This window comes from Athene noctua, chromosome 1 (genome assembly GCF_965140245.1).
Source record: "Athene noctua chromosome 1, bAthNoc1.hap1.1, whole genome shotgun sequence".
NCBI classification, from domain to species: Eukaryota; Metazoa; Chordata; class Aves; order Strigiformes; family Strigidae; genus Athene; species Athene noctua.
Window position 1 is genome coordinate 250619976 of NC_134037.1, and position 21055 is coordinate 250641030.

At 37.4% G+C, this 21055-nt stretch overlaps 1 protein-coding gene across 1 annotated transcript in view; it reads right to left on the reverse strand.

Moving 5' to 3' along the window:
- The window catches only part of ARHGAP42 (Rho GTPase activating protein 42), a 172981-nt gene that overhangs the window by 94424 nt on the left and 57502 nt on the right, over positions 1 to 21055 (reverse strand). The window lies entirely within an intron of this gene.

The following is a 21055-nucleotide window of genomic DNA, read 5'->3' on the forward strand; positions in this document are numbered from 1 at the left end:
AGATTTGTTCTTGGAGGAATCATGCGTTTCAAGCACTGTGAACTCCTCCTTCATGTTAATTGTTTTACATCTTCAGGATGCACAAAACAAAGCCTTAAGAAAATAGATTACTGAAAAGGCATGTTCCATATATGCGCAGGTGTGTATGTATAAATGTGTATATGTATGAAGTCAGATATTAACATAATTCTTTATTTTACTGCAAATCTCAACAGACTGAGAGATTTAATTCTTCTTTTTAGATAGCTCAATGAAGACAGTTTAACTACCTCAATTATTTGACCCAAATCAGGTCAAACTGTATCTTTTCCTGCTACCATCATATTAAACAGTATTTTCTAAACTCAGATTACAACAGGAAAACCATGTGATGCTAACCTTTAAAAATGTCTTTAAGCTTTTACTACAGACCTAAAAAATATATTTAGTTATAAAATTATTATACCAAAAATTTACACTTAAAACTCTAAAGTAACAAAATCTATACTTTTAGCTATTATCATTTACAAACAACCCAAATACAAATGAAAATAGCCTTCAAGAAAGGCAGCACAATATATTTTACAAGATAAACAAGGAAATGGAGAAATGAAAACCAGCAGTTGATAGAATTCTAAGAAATAAAAATAAGATTGTGCTAGTAATATATAATGATCTCAAGAAACTGAATGCCAGAGGCTGGTATCAAGAGAAAAAAAATCCATTTGAATTATTAAAGGACATGGCTAGTTTTATGACCATTAATAAAAACACACTAGTTACATGTGTCATGTTGTACATGAAGGAAATCAGATATTAGACATGAAAGTGTTTGCAGAGTGAGCACATAACTTTCTCCTCTCCCACTCACAGCATATAAACTGGCAAAAGAATTCTGTTTGTTGAAACATTAGATACTCCTCAGAAGAAGCACCTGTGTACAAAAGGGGCCCAAACAAATTCAGATAGGTTAGGCTTTATAATACAGTTGCAGTGGTAGGGGAAAAAAAATCAGAAATATAATACAAAAATGATTAATTTTAAAATTTAACTTCTCTCCTACATCTTCATTTATTTCTTCCCTTTCCCCCCAGTAGCCTACGTAAAATAATAAGAAAAAATGCAGAGCTCTTCTCATGTGTCAAGTCTCTATTCCAAAAGTCAAACACTATCCCAAGTATTACAAGTACTGAATAAAAACGTAAACACTGGCATGTTGTTAATTGGGCTTCATGGGGAAATTAGGATGCAAAGAATGGTATCAAGGGAATTGTCCAGACACAGGTTTTAACAATGCTGTTACTGCCCTCCCACAGTAACTTTGAACAAAATTGACTTCATTCCTCTCACAGTATGCCTTGCCAAGAAATGGATTTGAATAAAGGGCCCTCATTAGCAATAAAAGTTTGGAGGGTGGAAGTGCTGCTTGAACTTTGCATTTCTGAAGTACATGCAAGGAAAAGCACTTTGCTGAATTACTAAGAGTGCCTGCACAAGCCAGTCCCAGCCTGCCAGTCCTACTGTGTCAGCTCCTGCTCCCGGGTTCTGAAACAGCAACAGACAAACAAACTTGTAGTATCCATGCACTGACATGAAAGCTTAGGATATCAGATATTCTCTACCAGTTGTGGAGCCCACAGTAGCTATTCAGACCTTCTCAACTCCTGTCTAGGCTCTGTAATGTGCTCTGAGAGACACTATGCAAAGGCTGATAGAATTATGCCATGAGTATTAATGCTCAAACCTTTTTTACCTGCTCCCTGTTAGCTTCTAAGCAAAATTTAAGGTGTTGGTGAGTCTTGAGTGTAGTGGTTACAGGCAGAAAAGTAAGTTATTCAGGGTTGCTCAGAAATCTGTGCTGGTATTCAGAGGACTACTACCATAGTGACAGGTTAGAATATCTGTATTTTACTACTGATAGCACCACTGAACCAATCTGAAGATGAAGCATGTCATATCTACTTCAAGCAACTTACAGATCAAATGAAATGTAAACTAAATTCCTGTAACACTACCTTTATTAAGCTATCTCTAATTCAGGTTCTCAGGCCACAACTGTAGATCTAAAATAGAGTGCCTAGATCCATTTTAGGAAATTTTCGTTATAGTGCAGTTCTAAGAATTAAATTTTAAACAAACAGGACAAGCGACAAACCTGTCTCCATGAATCAGTAATTTTAAACAGCCAGAGGGTTCATACCGCATTGACTACCCTTCTTGTAAGTAATGTAGCTACTGTTGCGTGCTGAAGGATAAAAGCAGAACTCAAGACTCCTCACATTCAAAAATAATACTGAACCTAGGACGTGTGAAATTGTTATGAAAAGACCAAATGTGCCTGGGGAGTGTCGACGGAGGGACTCGCAATCATTTCTTCAGCTCAGCTACAAAGAGTTAACATCAGGAATCTGAAGGGCAGGATGTTTAAATCTGTCTCTGATTAATGGGGAGGAGGGACTCTGATATTGTTACATATAATTCACAGAAGGAAGAGACCACTTGAAAACTGTTCTTGGCCAATGGGAAGGTAAAGTACATTTATGCTCAGATTCTTAAGATGTGTTGATCCACTAGAAAACTCTCACATGAACATGTTTAAGAAAATTCCTGTTCTAGGTACCGATAATAAAAGTCTTACAAAGCACTGAAGTGTCTCATCTTCAGTGTGCTCAGAAATCAGAAGCCTAAAGGCATGAACTGGTTCTTCTTCACTTACTTCATTGATTCGGGGTTTTAAGTAGACTTACTAGAACATAATGTTAACCATTAGAGAACACATTTTCCTGAGCAGGCAGTGAAGGTGAAGGACTCTGCAGTGCCGAGCACGTTTACACCCAACAACTTCACCAAGAGCAGGAGCAGTGAGTGGACACTACAAAGAACTTGGTTGCTTATGAATACCTGAACGCTACATGCACTGATCACCATAAAGTAAAATTCAAATGTACAAAGCACTGTACATGAAGATTTGTCCCACACACAATATTTTTCATTTATGTGAAAAAAAAATTACACCTTACCCTACAGGAGTTTTAAATAGATCAGTCAGTAAGTTAAAAGGGGAAAAACCCAACTGACTTATGCCTTGTAACTGACTGTAAAAGCCCACTAGAGGATAATATACTGGGACAAATCTGCTGCACACATCTGGAGCTTCATTTCTGTATCTCCTGTGCTTTCATTCGTCTCTTTTCAGGCTACGATTTTTATCTTTTCCCTAAAAATCCTTTCATGTAACAAAGACCTTGCATGCCACCTATTCCTTCACTGCACAAGGACACAATTCAGAGATGTTTTGATTTCTCTGTGCCCCATATTCCTATTTTCCCTTCAGTGGGCAAAAGCTCAGTGGGGGTTTGTCACTACTGTCACTTACAACATGAGCTGGAAACTCTGTATCTCCCTTCTGGCCCCCCCTTCCCCTCTGTCTCTCTCTCAGTCTTACCGCTTATTAGTGTCAAGCAGAATTAGTTTCTGCATGGATGGGAGCATTTTATAAAGTGTTAAAGAACGCATTTAACTTTTTCTGATCTATGAAGAATTACAAAGATGACGGACTTTTCTTTCCAGTGTTTTTCTGGTTTTCACCAAAATTATCAGTTTCTGTCTATCAACAAACTGTGTTGTTCAAAAGTAGCTACCCTGCATCCAGAGGTGAATGACAGAAGACAACAACTTGAACACAGCACTATGGACAATTTTAACAACAGAAACCTTTTGCTGCATGTATTTCATCTACACTATACGGGCACTTTTTGTATCACCTGAGGAAAAAGAACTACCTGATGTTAAAATAACAAAAATCACCCCCCAAAACCCCTCAAATCCCTAATTTGCTTTTTTCTCTTTTTTCTTTAGCAAATCCCTCAAAATGTTTAAAAGACAGACATAAATCAGCAATGGATATGATTGTGGTAGGTAGTTAATCATCTGGTAAGAGATGCTGTTTCTTTTTATGGCTTACTGCAAGGATTGTCAGTCAGTGAAAACTGTAAAAGATACATTAATTGCAAGCACGACCACATTTAAGGAAAAACAGTTTAGTTGTGTACTTACAAGTTTGGGTATTTATCTTTTTATCACTACCATTAATACAAACAGTGCATGTCTCTTGACTAGGCTGAGAGTTCAAATCATAATGAAAGCAAAAGAGAACTCAAAAACATAATTTCAGATAGCCAGCAGAAGAAAATTTTCTGGGTTTGCTTCCCTTTACAGCTTTCCAAACAAAGAAAAAAAAAAATCTTCAGCTTGAATGTTTACATTACATATTATCAAGGGGGAAATGGCTACATAAACACAGGAAACAGCATAATTGGAGCACAGAACTAATTATGAAAAAATAGATCCAGAATTCAAGAATATCTGTGCTTTACAACATTTTTAATGGAAAACTATTCTATTGAGTACTTTTAAATGTAGATATTTTAATGTGTTACAAGTATCTTCACTTCCTAAACATTTATCACAAAAAAAGGGTTTTTTTCCCATTAAGAAAAAGTAAACAATAAAACCAAACTGTCTTGTAGTGTGGGAGAATCTTCAATTTAAGAGGTGCAGGAATCTCTGTTTTGGTGGAGAGTCTGTGCAGCTTTTTATTTCTATTTTTTAAAAATTCAACACATTAACAGCTATAGACATTATCTGATTAAGCTAAAACTTAGCAAATAAGTGACATGATTTACTTTACCAAGTCTCTATTTTAAACCTTCCCAGACACTTTCACCCTGGCTGTTAGACCTACTTAGAGTCACCCCAAATCAGTTCCGTATGTTTATTACTTTGTCTCTTTGCTTTTCAAATCCTGATCTGTAAATTTTGCGGCCAGGACTGTTTTCCTCACTGTGCAGATGGCAACAAAACTTCAGAGTGGAGTGAATGCACCCTGAAGAGGCCTCTTTGTGAGGTCCATTATGATGTAAAGGGAAAGTTGGAAATCAATAAAAGAATAAATAAACACTTAACTAATCAAAGTAAGAACTTTCTGATTTACTATGAAAAATAAAACCAATGTTTTTTAATTAGCACACATTATCCCTAAGGGATGTTGAGCTGTCAGACTCACCACAGCATTTATTTTAGAAAGCTTCATTTGTCAGAATTCCTGAAACTGACTTTAAATATGCTTTCTTTAAAAATACAGAAAGCCAGAGTGTGGGTGCCTTCTTCCTAGACAGAAGCTGGAAACATTAATTCAGATAGTCAATCTGTTCTTTAGATACAGACTTCTAAAAGACATCAAGAGCTTGAGTGCCCAAATGTACGTCACCAACAAATTCTTCTGAGTCCAAAATAAGAACAAACACCCCAAAATTTTAACTGAAACAAAAAAAAACAAAAACAGAACACCAACCTTAAATGAAAGATTAACACTGAGGGATAAAAATAAACAAATGGATAACGCAATAAAGAAGCCAAGATGTTGGCAGAAATGTTTCCTAGAGGTAGGATTTTGGTTTAAATTTACCAAATTGCCGGAAATATTTGACATACTGGTTCCTTTGTTTTATTTTCTTTAAAGAAACAAACAAACAAAAAATGGCCAGCTACAGAACTCTCTATATAAATTTAGGCTCCTAAATACTAAAATCAATCTATTTAGAGCCTCACACAAAATGTCACAGCTAATGAAGTTACTCTTAAACTGGAAAAGCAGGTATTTGTTAGGTTGTCCAACTTCCCCTTTTCCCTATAATCCCTACCTCAAAAAAGAGTGAAAGTGTCCTTGAGAAATACACCATATTCTTAGCCTATTATCACGACAGGTATCTTTGAAATAAGTTACTAAACAATACTTAATGACAATCTGATTAACCATGGTTCACGCTAAGAAGGATGCATAGTCACTGAGTAATACAAAATACTTACTCTGTTTCTACATTACATTTTCCAACACTTAGCTCAATCTCAGTTTGTGTCTTAGACATTCCTATTTTCCTTGGCAAAGTATTTCACAATGTAGCTCATAGTGAGGAAGTTTTCTTGACATTCAGCCTCAAATTCTCTCCCAATTTCTTCCTGTCAGATGATTGCCTCCTCTTAGCTAGATAATGAAAGCATCATACACACCTTCCACACAAAGAAACAAAAGTTCTGCTAATAACACACAAGTAGAGAAGTTAAAATTCCCTCTTTTCAGGAATTCATGCAGAAAAAATGCAAATGAGACCATCTGAAAAAAAAAGCTGTGTCAGATTCTGAGCTCATTCTTTCATCAGCTGATTCCTTTCACACTCAACATGTTCTGAAAATGCCTAAGTAATAACATGAGGATAAATACAGAAATACAGAAGCAGATAAGCTGTACATACATTATCTCTACATATGCTTAGGTATTTACAATCATAGAACCATAGAATACCAGGTTGGAAGGGATCTCAAGGATCATCTGGTCCAACCTTTCTTGCAAAAGCAATGTCGACACCAGATGGACCAGCACCATGTCCAGCTGAAACTTAAAAGTGTTCAGTGTTGGGGAATACACCACTTCCCTGGGGACATTAATCCAACTGCTGATTATTCTCATTGTGAAAACTTTTCCTCTCATGTCCAACTGGAATCTCCTCAGGAGTAACCCGTACCCATTTTCCCTTGTCTTTTCCATGTAACTCCTTGTAAAAAGCAAGTCTCTGTTTTTGTATCCACCCTGGAACAAGTGACAAGGTTTCCCTAAGCCTTCTTTTCTGAAGGCTGAACAAACCCTGCTCTCTCAGCCCTTCCTATTCAAATTTGGTCAAAGTTTAATCTATCATAGCATGATAAATATACTGCATATTTTTTTAATATCTTGGTTTGTTATGAATCTGAGTCAAAATTTAAAAAGATGGGTTTTGCTTTTAAACTGCTACCAACATTAAAGTATTAATACATTTCTGCTTCATAACACTGAAGAGGCTTGTAAAGGATGTATGAACTACTTAATACAATATATTAAAACAGTTTTGGCATACTACTAACAGCTTGTGTAAATTACTGTCAGCGTAAGTACAAAGCCATTTGCTATGACTGTCGTTTGAATATGAACGTTATCAACTACCAAAATGTCATTACTATTATATGTAGACACAGCAAACCTTTTTAATAATTACGGTACGGAAAACAGATTTTAGGTGCTACTAGCTACATCAGTTTTACAAGCTGATTTGGAAATTGGACCTTCCAAATTGAAGCAGGTAGTTCAATTACATTATCAAGACACCATATTCCTGGGATTGATGGTCCCATAAGAGCTTTTGCCATTTTTAGGATTCTGTGATAGACTAATTGTTACTGAAGTTTTCTTCCACCACCTGGGTTTGAAATGTAACTTTCACTACCAAGTTAAAGACAATGACAACTCTTCCCCTTAATTATTTAAAAAAAAAAAAAAAAAAAGGAAATTCTGTTCCTTTTCATGGTAGTCATTACTGTAACAAGTATTATTCTTGGTCTGTCATTTTGGGAACAGGCACCTTCAATGTAGGATGTATCTGATGTAGGTCCATCATATTCACTTGATACTAGAAAGCTTCCATTTATGAAAGTCTCACAAGGATCACACAGAAAGTTACTACTGCTATTGCTTAAAACACAAAATGTGTGCACCTGAATATATATTTGGTAAACACATGTAAATCCACAAACACTCCAGAGCTCAGACCTTAGAAGTGGATTCTGTCTTCAGAGATGGTTTGAAATACAGAATCACAGAATCATCTAGGTTGGAAAGGACCCTGGAGATCATCTAGTCCAACCGTTCGCCTAGCACAGTTCCCACCTACAGCATATCCTTAAGCTCTAAAACGACCCTACTCCTGAACACCTCCAGGGATGGGGACTCCACCACCTCCCTGGGCAGCCCATTCCAACACCCAACGACCCCTTCTGGAAAGAAATGCTTCCTAATATCCAGTCTAAACCTTCCCTGGTGCAACTTGAGGCCATTCCCTCTTGTCCTATCACTTACTACTTGGTTAAAGAGGCTCATCCCCAGCTCTCTGCACCCTCCTTTCAGGGAGCTGTAGAGGGCGATGAGGTCTCCCCTCAGCCTCCTCTTCTCCAGACTAAACACCCCCAGTTCCCTCAGCCGCTCCCCGTACGACCTGTGCTCCAGACCCTGCACCAGCTCCGTTGCCCTTCTCTGGACACGCTCGAGTCATTCAATGTCCTTTTTGTAGGGAGGGGCCCAAAACTGAACACAGGAATCGAGGGGCGGCCTCACCAGTGCCGAGGACAGGGGTCAGATCCCTTCCCTGTCCCTGCTGGCCACGCTATTGCTGACACAAGCCAGGATGCCGTTGGCCTTCTTGGCCACCTGGGCACACTGCTGGCTCCTGTTCAGCCGGCTGTCAATCAACCCCCCCAGGTCCCTCTCTGACTGGCAGCTCTCCAGCCACTCCTCCCCAAGCCTGTAGCGCTGCTGGGGGTTGTTGTGGCCCAAGGGCAGCCCCCGGCATTTGGCCTTATTGAAACTCCCCCAGTTGGGCTTAGCCCATGGCTCCAGCCTGTCCAGGTCTCTCTGCAGCCTCCCCACCCTCGAGCAGATCAACACTCCCACCCAACTGGGTGTCATCTGCAAACTGACTGAGGGTGCACTCGATCCCCTCGTCTAGATCATCAATAAAGATGTTAAACAGGAGTGGCCCCAAAACCGAGCCCTGGGGGACACCACTCGTGACCTGCCACCAACTGGATTTAACTCCGTTTACCATAACTCTCTTTGAATAAATATTCAAAGCGTGAAATCTGTGCTAGTTACAAAATTCGTTCCCAAACATGGTGAGGTAAAAAGCTTCAGAGTGTGACAAAGATAGGCTCATACACACTGAGCACAATGCGAAGCAATGCAGGCCTATGAACTCATCAAAAACATCATAATTTTTCCCCTTTGCCTTCTTATTTATTTTGCAACTCCTATTCATTGAGCTCTGTTGGCAAGATGAACAGTTCAGACTGAAAGTGATCTTAACTATTGCTCTACCTACCTACTTTTTTAGCAGTCCATGTGATCACTTCTGTGTGAGGTAAAGATGCTTTATCAGTGGCTAAGTGGTGGCTATGGGGACTAAGCAGCTGTGTATGCACCAGTTTATTAGCAGTCACATAATACCTGCCTGCTGGTCTTACTGAGTGTGACTGTGACCAATCTGTGCAACCTTCCGGCACAAAAATGAATTTTCATCTTCACAGACACTGCAGGTCTCCATGGGTCAACTCCAGTAACTGCAAAAATGGGGTTAATAGCTACTAACCTCTACTATCTATTGCTATTAGGAATCACTTTGCATTATACTGTGCAGCTGCTGTGAAATAAAACACTGAGAAAGGCAGCCTGATAGTTAAATGCTTTGCCTCTGTGCCATCTCTGTTTCTTGACACAAGAGCCATGGCAGTATCCAAACAATTCACTATTCCTTATCTCTCCAGCGCCAACAGAAACAACACCACTCCAAATCACTGTTTAAAAAAAAAAAAAATTTGGTGCTGAGGAAACTAGTTATTTGAAGAGATGAGCGTAATTGGAAGTTGTACTGTGTTTTAACAACTATTTCATGAATGAACATGTCCAGGCATAAAGCCAAAATCAGCTGAGCTGTTTGTAATGGTACTATGCCCAGGAACTCTTAACTCCAAGACTGGAAGTATGTATCCTTTCAGGAAACAAAAACACGTGTACGAACAATTGTATTTTCTGAAGAAGGGTAGGTTACCCATAGATTTGAGCTGTTCAGAGATAAACGAACTTTTATAGGTACAGGATTCATAAAAAAAAAAATCTTTCAATACATCCATGCTATGGACAGCATGAACTCTGTGTGTATAGTGTTCTGGTATCCCAGCTGAAGTGTGAAGAGTAAATTAGAAATGTGCAATGTAGCTGTTCAGGCTAATTCCTTACAAACACAGGAAAAGGTTATGATGTTCCTTTAAAAAACAGGCATAACTATAAACAAACTAATATGAAAATACAATACATGATGTTAGAAAAATGTATTTCATACTGTGAAATACAATTTTATAGCTGCATACATACAAAACTTTACTGATAGCTGACACATAGAAAAATGTTCAGAGGTTATTTAAGCCTCAAATGCTGAAGAATTATAATTTAGAAGGTTCTGCTAATTGTAAGTGGTGAAAGTTCAAAATAAATGTGTTTGGAACATTACACAAAATTAAGAAAGGAATGTGAGACATGGAATGACATGTCATGACAAGACATTTAGAGCAGAAGGGCTAGAAGTAGTATCAGATATGGGTTTCTTAGTCTTCTTCATGCAAATATGACTAACAATATAAATCAATTTAGAAAGCTCTCATTTAGTTTGTAAAAAGATCTCAACATAGTGTAAGATCCAGCTTAGGAGGAAAGAATGCTTTCTTTAAAGGTACCCTTTTACTGAAGGACAGGTACCCAAAGAAGCAGCTCTCACTACCAGAGTCCATGGCCCCATCTTTCTGCAGGACCATGTGACATGGCTTTTTGCTATAATTTCCTTTTACCACCAGAAAAATAACTTCTTTCCTTGACCACAACTAGCTGTAACAGCAGGGCTGCAACAAACATTTCACTAAGAACTAGATTTGTAGGCGTTTATTTTGATGGCCATGCTAGCTGAAGCAGAGTTTGGGGATCTTGCATTGCTTCTTCATGCTCTCTCTGACTTCTTCCTTCGCTCTCTGTTGTGATGGTGAAACAGTTTATGGCAACATGGTTGAAAAATAACCAGTAAAAATTTTGGTTTGTTTTGCTTTAAGCCATGTAAGTTTTCTGAAGTGGGTACATAATAAACTAGCACTGCTGCCAAAAAACCCAGACAAAACTATTAAACTGTTTTAGTCTTAGTTCAAAGTAAAAGCACTTGCTCAGGAAGATGCATTTACGAAAGTTTGTCAAAGTAACAATAATTGAAGCTTCTACAGACATTTGAAAAGAATAATAAAATTAATCTAAGTGTTCTGCAAACCTTAAGACAACATCTCAATGAGAACCCTTCAAAGAAAACATTTTTGTGTGTATCACTGCTGTGGGCCCATGCAGACTACACAGTTTCCTGAAAGGAGAATATCTCCCTTTCTTGTGAAGAGGTGGGTTTTTTTTCTGTTAGTGTGTGTTTGTTTTAAATAAAGGCATCTTTGTTTCTACATAACCTTTGGTACATAAAGTGTTTGCGTGTTCCATTTTTAATCACATTTCCCAGGTTACTGAATAAGAAAAACAAATATAAGGGCTTCAAATTATTCCAGAGATCAGACTAAACAAAGAAAAATTTAAAAAAAAAAAAAGTTGTTTGTAGGCATGAAGTACCTTTTCTCATACTACTGGAAGAAGTGCAAATAAATTCAGAATCCATTAAAAAATGTTAAGAATGTGGTAGATTGTCAGGTACCAGCATGTACTGACGTTATGACAAGCTAGTAATGGGTATAGCACAGGCTCTCTGATACGAGCAACTCCATTCTCTCCCGCTGCTGTGACAAAATAAATGCATAAAACTTTATAATAAAGTCTATAAGGTTGACTGATCCAGCAAAACCCAGGTTCCTTTAAAATACTCATTTAGAAGTGTAAACATCTTTCTCTGTCAATAGTCATCTGAGAAGACATTTGGTTAGTGACTGTGTTGAAAGTCAAAGCATCTACAAGCATTACTGTGAAGACTAAAATGTCATTAAAATAAAATCCTTCCAGCAATGCTACTCAGTGAATGAGCCTCAAAGCATTTTGGGAAGTTACTGTCCTGTAAGGCAAGATTGCATGCACTGAAACACAGGAAACATGGAATGAGTATATGAAATCGGTAACAAATCAGTTTTATAAAATGAGAAGTAGCAAGCAGCTTTCCAACTAACCCCTCATTTTGCACTTTTACTGAAGGGAGGATTTCATCTCTCTGTCCCTTGATGATACTCTTCAAAATTGGGAATGTCAAGCAATCTCATTCTGTGAATGTGCTCTCCCAACTGAAAAATGCTTCAAAACACACCAGAAATTTTCAGAAATTTGTCCATGCGGTACTGTTTTACTGACTGGATTTCAATAATCACTTCCTATGCTTATTGCATTCACTGCTGATTAGTCAATTAAGCACTGCAAAGAATGTTACTAAGGCACTAAGCCAGCTCACCAGGACACTGTAAAAATCATGGGACTGTTTAGAGCAAGCTGTTAAAACTTTTAATAAAATGCTTCATAGTCCAAAGATTAAAGATTCCTTGTAATCATTTTATATTGTAATAAGGAGCAATCATCTTAGCACCTTCCTAGTCAGTTCATAGGGAGGTAAATGCAAATACAAGCACCCTGAATATAAAAAGCAGGAGAAACTGTAACAGTTAACTGACTCAATTACAGTAATCTACAGTGTGGTACTTCTGCAACACACACTGTATTTTAAAAATAAATTTATTTTCTTTATTTCCATTTTCTGCAGAAAACTAAAGAGCAAATACTATGAGGACACTAATTATCAAAGCCTTCTTACTAAGGCTTTGTATACTGTTTGTATAAGTTCTTATAAGTACATGAACGTTAAGTACTGTAAACAAGGACCACAGCTAGTGAAGCCCCTTATCTCCACTCCCTATTCCTTTCCTCTTTCATAATCATCCCAGGTCCTACTTAAAGTCTCTCGGCCCCATCAAGACAGACAAGTGCTCCCTGCTTGATGCCAGCTAACCAATCAACACAAACCAGCAGAGATCAATGTTACCAGATCTACACTTTCAAACCTCTGAAAAAAATGTGTACTACAAGAAAATAGCTATGTCACAATTTGACTTTATGACAATTATCTTGGAAAACAGCAAAGTGTCTCTAAAATTAGTCAGATTGCTTTTTGCCTCAACTGGTAGGTTCACGAGGCAAAGGAATTATCTAGGACCAAGCTGAGCAGGACGGGGTACAAAAGGCTTTGCATATGCTACAGTTCTTCACTGTGGACATTCATATCAATAAGAAAAAATCCACCTTTTCAAAGAAAAAAGAAAAAAAAAAGATAAAGCTGCTAAGAAACACTGTAAAATATGAACAGTAGGTTCTCTGTTAACTTCAACATCATCATAAAACTCTGTGTAAATTCTGTATTAATGGTATTACCCCGTCATAGCAAAATGATTCTAGAAATACCTTCTGCAAAGCTAAAGAAAACAGGGACCTGTATTTTCAATCCCAGATGCCAACAGATGAGCAGTAACATGGATGTGAGAGGACTAATTGCAACTAGTTTCTAGTGAGATAAGTTTGATCTTTTAAATATTATCATAATCAAATGTCACAGGATGACTTCATTTTTTTTCATTTCCACAATAATAATGGAACAAATGTATTAATTAGAACTATTCTTTAAACAAATTAGGAAGGTACCAAGAATAAAACTGGAAAGTAACACTAAGAGGTCCATATGCATTCCTAGACAATTATTTGAAAAAATTACGGAAGCTGATGCAGTGGCATCTGGAAGTACAGAGCACTAGCTGGCTCTAAGAGCACCCATAATTTTATCTCCAAATTGTCTGGCCTAGTATTTGTTTTTCATATGGGGAAAGTTCAGAAATGTCCATGCGTACATACAGATGTTCCATGTTAAACTACATTAATGATAACAGAACATGAGCTGTTTATTACTCTGTTGGGTTTTTTTTTAATTGAGCACAAATGCTAAGAAACATTCACTGAACATGTATATGTTTGTACTTGAGTGAGTGGTGCAGAGAAAGATAGCAAACAGGATTCCTTCTAGCCCAAGACACAGCAAGGGGGAAAGCTGCATTGTGAGTTCTCCCTCAACAAGAACACACAAGACGATCACATTGCAGATCTGCTCTCTAGGAAGCCTGCTTGAGAGAAATATGCCTATCGCTTCTTGACTTCATTTATCAGTTACAGTGGTCACAGATTAACATCTGAAAGCAAGTGACAGTATAGTTCCAGTATCTTTTTGATAGCAATTATATCAAAGAAATTTCTATCTTCTTGATAGAAATTCTGGCCCAGAAAGTCATCATTTTCCTTGCATGCACTGAAGTAAAGGGAAGGAAGGACCGGTAGAAAGTCAGGGCTAAAGGAATTATTTCTCCAGCTGGATCACTTATCCAGTTATGTTCACTACACAGTCACACAAACACTTGCACCAACACAACAGGGAAGACTTGACATTTTCTTAAAGGCTCTAAGAAATACTCTACAAATAGGCAATTAGTATGAATACAAAAACATTCTTCTAGGTGTGGCTGAACTACATTGAGTAACCTCCAAATTTTTACACTGGCAGTAATTGGGACACAAAGCTGACTCAGATATGGGGCAGGAAGCTGGTTCTGAAAACCATTTATTTATTAGTTCGCATTTTCTGTAGCACAGTTCCTCCAAACATTCCAGAGCTAAAACACAGCAGAAAACCATACACTGCTGCTGACTACATCCTCTCTCTTCTGCAGTAATTTCCAAAGCTAACAGGCAAAAGCCTCAGCTAAATGGTATTATACATTTTAAATCTGAGAATTCATATTATATTAGGTAAAGTAATGAAAAACCCTATTTTTCTCCACAAGAGAAAACTGAAAAAAAGAAGCAAAAATTACTCTATAAATGAAAATAAATGGAATAAATTAGTATCTTCAACAAAAATTGAAGATTCACCTAGATTAACCATCCAGAATGTAAAAATTCATACACATCCCAAAGAGAAACATACGCACACACTGTCAGTAAATAACTTTCAAAGTATCTACTTAAGTTTGACATTAACCGAAAAGTTCCCATTTCTTTCCACAGACTACATAATGCAAGTCTAGGCTGGAAAAATGTAAATTACTACAGTGTACATGCAACCATATGTTAGACAAATTTCTCCTGTATAGACAAAACTTACTCTTCTAACAGTTTGGGATCAAATTCCTGGAGGACAAAAAGGAAGCAGGAAGACAGTGAGGCTGAAGATAATCTACTAAGCTCTCCAATACTAGAAAGTGTGCGTGGCCTGTCTGAAAACTTCCAGGAGCAATTTACAATAAAAAGTGATGACACAGCAACCACCAATCTCTGCACTCTGAAGCACAGCTGTCCTTAAATGTTGTAGGTGGGTCTTTCTTCTAGCAAAGCAGCTACCCTTTTGAGCTCTTAGAAGCAGTTAGTCCCGACCAGTCCTATAGATTCCAATTTCTCTTGCATAGAAGGCAAAAGAGGACTAGGACATAATCTACTGATGCATGATGCATTGCCCTACTCTGTAGATCCTTCCTGTCCACTTCCAGGCATGAAAAAATTAAGCTGGTGGGGACACAGAGATTTGGCACTGACACCTCTAACTCTGCATACAGAATAAAATCCCTAGTGAGGAGATATAAGCATCAAGAACATGAAAAAAAAAGTATGAGTTGTTTTTTATTTTGTATTTTTCATCTGTTTATCACAGTATTTGTAAATATTAGCTCAGATCAGGAAGTGGAGCAGAAAAGTCTGATAAAAGCAATGGGGGAACTGGGCAGCAAGCAGGGTTATTGGTGACATTTAAAGTAAGACTTGAAATGTTTGTTTTGATCAGTTCTTAGGAAGTAAGACTGACAGTTGCATCAGCAAGGAGAAAAAAAATAAAAGGGAAACTTCATTTCAAGGGCTGAAGTGTTAACCTGTTGCTGAGGTCTTGCAGGTCTGATCTGCCAAAAATTTTAAAGGGTGCTGAGATATATCATTGCAACCAATGAACCCCAGGCCTCCAAATAACACTGATCTAATTTGTTTGAACTAAAGCTACTGAAAGAGTCCTCCTTGCAGACAGTCTCTTCTCATCCTGAGCTTCCAAGTTTCTAGCCTTCCTTCTTCTTTTCTAGTCTACATAATGTTTTCAGACCAGAAACACATATAGCAAGTATTCAAAATGAGGGTTCACCAAAAAGGTTTATGAAGGCATGTGACTTGTTTTCAATAATTTTCCCAATGATTTCTAAAACATAGCTTGACTGACAGTAGACCGTAAGCTGATGGTCTAAACAAAATAACAAAACCATTCAAAATAATCACTATCTTCCTATCATGCAGAATTACATTTATCAAAGAACTGATTTCTTCTGCAGAGTTTTAGTAACAAGTATTAGCTTAATATACCTGAGATAGGAAGAAGAAAAGGGGAAGAAAATATTAATTAGTGTAAAGATAATTTTTATAACTAAAAAAAATTCCATTATGATTTCTACTGCTCCTTGTTCACTAGAAAGCTCAGTTACTTAGCAATGGGTGTTTCTAAATTACTAGTCTGATGCACAAATTCAGAAAGTCTTTCCAAAGAATATAACAACAGTACATGCTACTTTAATTGCTCAATAGGATATGTACAGCCCGTCTTAAGTGTAAGGAAAAAAACACCCCACCCCCCTCAAACAGCTTTAAGGTGCTTTTTAATTAATTTAAAACAGAAAAAAGGTGGGGGACAACACAAACAAACAAACTCAAACAAAAAAACAGTCCTAACTGCAAAGAGAAGAAACCCTCTTATTTGTGGTGGTGTTCCTTCATTTGCAGTAATATGCTTTCACAAAGTCTCCTTGCAGTCTGGTTCCTACCCAAAGAGATTAATTTAAATTAAATTAAATGCCAAAATTGGTGTGAGAGGTGAAGAGCAGTGAAAGTACTTACCAAGTATATCAAAACATCACCATACACTATTTTTTGTCATTTTAACAGGAAGCCCATGTGAAACAACAGGCGAGGTGTGTGCTTTGTGGTCTCAGGGTGCTAGCATACGTGATTTTATGATTTCTACCTTTTATAAACTGAGTAATAAGCAGCACCTGTGGACAGAAGACTGCTTATGCTTCTTACATAATCTGTAACCCACTTCACATTATAGGGAAAAGGTTAATATCGCTCAACAACATGCTGTGTCCTTTGGTATCTGATTTTATGTACCATTCCATGGATAGCTGGTTTTAACAGTTCGTTTATTTTTCTTCAAGTTCAGCTTCTGAAACTGAGTATTTTGATGCTTTCCCTGGAAGCAGATGGCATCAGACCCCTTGTATGAGGGCAAATACCCACAATGAGAACATCCAGTTAATATAAAAAAGTCCACCACAATGAGATACTCTCTGAAGCATGAAGATTATGAGATACAAAGAGACAGATGTTAGAAACAAAAATATTCATGGAACATAGTGCACAGTTATCCACTTCAGAATTTTTGCAGTAGCCCCTGAAGTATTTAATATTGGTCAGGAATTGAAAGTAACCATACACATCTCACTGATTCATGATGCCAGAGAGCAGAGCTCTTGGACCGTTCATCATTTGCCAGCAACCCATAACAACTTGGGTAAATATCAAGGAATGTAACATTTAAGAAGCCCCATTTCAGTTTGGGACATCGTAAACTTTCAAAAATAATCAGGGAGTTACATTCATGATAACACTCAAGAGAACACATTCAATGCTTCAAATTGATAGGTGATCTCAAGGAAGAGGAAATCAGTAGCACGAACCAATTCACCTATTCTTATGTCAACACAGCATAATCCTATGAAAGGAAAAGGAATTAGTATTTTATATCATTCCCAGTACATTTCTGTTTGTTGAAAAATTTACTAACAGTATCAAATGAGTCAGAAACATAAATAAGGCATGAATTTCTAAAATAAAATAGCGTATCACTTATTTAACAGAAACAATGCAAATTCAGCAAGAGTGGAAGGAAATTATTTTAAGTAAGTTCCCTTGATAGAGATCCAAATATTCATATGAAATTAAATTACAGCATCTTTACTGTTCCCTAATAATCACTGGGAAATAGAGGTCATTATTTAACATTCCCTGGTGGCTTCTTGCTGAAGTCATTGGAAAGGCAGTGGAGATGAATCTGTTTATCCTATTCACGCTAGTTGTAAAACCCAAGAGTCAGAGCTGTTTGGTTGGGGTTTTTTTAAATGAACCATTTACCAACAGCATCATTAAATTAACATCACCATGAAATGATAGATACCAAACATAAGGCTGCATATCATAAAAAAGGTGTCTTATGAATTACTTTTTCCTTTAGTGGGTTTTTCAGGGGAAATGCTTGATGCATGACCTCTGGTTTATCTGAGACTACTACTCAATTTTTAACATCATGAAATAAAAGACAAGGATAAAAGAAACTGAATTACAATAATCATAATATTATTACTGCTGCCAATAATAATGGGTTCAAAGCTTTAGACAACAGTATATTTATGTGATATACAGTTTTACTTAACCCTGCACTTCAGTGTTTTTCCCAGTAATACTATTCATAATATCTTGTTTCATTAGCTTCTACTAAAGAAAACAAAAATTAACTCCTTTGGTTCTTTATGCAAGAAAGACAGAAGACTTGCTATGCACCTCTCAAACTATTTCCTTGACCACTGGAAACAATTTATACATTCAGTGGGCAAGCACTCCAAAACTCTGCATTCACCAAAAGAAAAAAATATTTTCACTTATGAAGAATTTAACAGGCATTAGATGAGAAATAAATTGGTGATATGAATATATACTTTCCAAATTCAATTCAGATTGCTGAACTCGTGTATGCTCATAAATTAATAACATAAAATTCAAGGCAGGGAAACAAGATTATTAGCTGGTAAGTAAAATTAACATCTGTCATTCCATATTCCTGTATATCCAGCATTTGCTGATACAATACTGTCTTGAACTGTCACACACTTCAAGAACAAAAAGGAAGTTGTAATGGTATGATGAAGTCTCAACACTGAATAACTTTTTCTTCAAGCCTTCTACAAAATGTCAAAGAGAACAAGCTTTTTTTTAAAAAAAAAAACACAACCCAAGATTTCTCTTTTAATGAAGAAGTAAAGGAAACAAAATTATTAAAGACCAGCATGAACTGTCTCAAGCTTTCCAGTCTGCTGAAAACTTTTAGTAAAATCGTCATTCATTTGCAGATTGGTTGGCTTGAAGTGCTTCCAGCAGAGGAATGAAAATGTATGCGTAATGCTCCATCATTCCTCAGAAATAAGCAAAAAAGATTTGAAGATTTCACAGCTAAATCAAAAGTTTCTCGGGCAGAAAACTCTTTACTACTAGCAATCTGTTCAGCATATAACATGGCATACTGATCCTCACAGGGACCCCTGGCTTCTATGATGGCATGCAGAAAACTGCAGTAAGAGAACTGGAGAATAAGAAACAGAGTGGGGCTATTTCAAACTCAGAGAAAAGCTGGATGCAAATGATTTCCAATCAAGAGCAGCTTCTCCACAAATGTATATTATGTGCCACTTTGTTTATAATGATTTGATGACTGCATTCTACTAAACTTAAAGCCATTCGTAAAATATTTTTCCATGAGACTGAAATCTTACCCAAGTCTCTGACGCTGCATTGGGATCCACCAGTTCAGCTATACAATCCATGTATTCCCCCTGAAGCCAGTCAGAGAGGGACCTGGGGGGTGATTGACAGCCGGCTGAACATGAGCCAGCAGTGTGCCCAGGTGGCCAAGAAGGCCAATGGCATCCTGGCTTGTGTCAGCAATAGCGTGGCCAGCAGGGACAGGGAAGGGATCTGACCCTGTCCTCGGCACTGGTGAGGCCGCCCCTCGATTCCTGTGTTCAGTTTTGGGCCCCTCACTACAAAAAGGACATTGAATGACTCGAGCGTGTCCAGAGAAGGGCAACGGAGCTGGTGCAGGGTCTGGATCACAGGTCGTACGAGGAGTGGCTGAGGGAACTGGGGGTGTTTAGTCTGGAGAAGAGGAGGCTGAGGGGAGACCTCATCGCCCTCTACAGCTCCCTGAAAGGAGGGTGCAGAGAGCTGGGGATGAGCCTCTTTAACCAGGTAACAAGCGATAGGACAAGAGGGAATGGCCTCAAGTTGCACCAGGGAATGTTTAGACTGACTATTAGGAAGCATTTCTTTCCAGAAGGGGTTGTTGGGTGTTGGAATGGGCTGCCCAGGGAGGTGGTGGAGTCCCCATCCCTGGAGGTGTTTAAGAGGAGAGCTGACATAAAGCTGAGGGATCTGGTGTAGGCGAGAACGGTCAGTGTTAGGACTGGATGATCTTCAAGGTCTTCTCCAACCTAGACGATTCTGTGATTCTGTATCTATCCGACTAGTCTTTTTTCACTTAAAATTAATGGATTTTCCCCATTTTACTCTAATGGATTTCCTACAAGATAAAAGTAAAACATTACATAGGAAGATCAAATTATAAACCACAGTGATGCCAGGAACGTCTAAAAGTGAAAAAGGGAGTGACTTCTCCAAGAATAAAAAACAAAGATAAAAGGGAAACATGTATACTTCCTATGAAAGACTAACCATTTTTGAAAACTAAAACCTTCACCTATTCATTGCTTTTCCTTTTTCCATTAGTTCACTCACAATAATCTTCAAGCTAAACTGGAAAACCAATACTCTGAAACACTGTTTAACAAAGCAATTAATAACTACTGGTAAACATCTGTTAAGGTTGTAAGTACTGAACAGTCACCTCCCTCTTCCATCTACCCAGGAAAAAATACTTAGCATGAAGCAAAACTTCTGCATTTTTACAGGTTCAGCTGATATTAACTATGCAACTGTACAATATAAATCCTTGATTTTGCCACTCTGGAATATTCATGTAAACAGAAATAGCAGGAGACAATTCTACAGTTACATACTCCTAGTAATAAGAGAACTTTATGTAAACCTCTTCCTGGATTAATAAATTTGTTCCAATCTGAGTCAGAAAATTCTTTTCCTCACCTCCCTAAGTACTCATAAGGGGAAGGAAAACCATAACAGATATAGTCATTGGATGGATCTGAGCTAGTTAAACTTTCACAGTATTTAAAAATCCCCCAATTGAGGTTAATCCTTACCTCTCTTCTTTATACATGATTGATTTCCAAGAATGAAAAAAAAAAAAGTAGTTTCATTGCTTATGTGGATTTTTTTTTTTTTAAGTATTTGTACAAGAATACACTTAAAATTTCTTTAACAAAGCTACATCTGAATAGAAATACAAATGAAAGCATACTCTAGTTTCATCGGTATGGAAACAAAAGAAGTAAGAATACCATACAAAGGACAAATCTGACAAGTCTGATCTATAAAGTATTCTGCAAGAGTTTC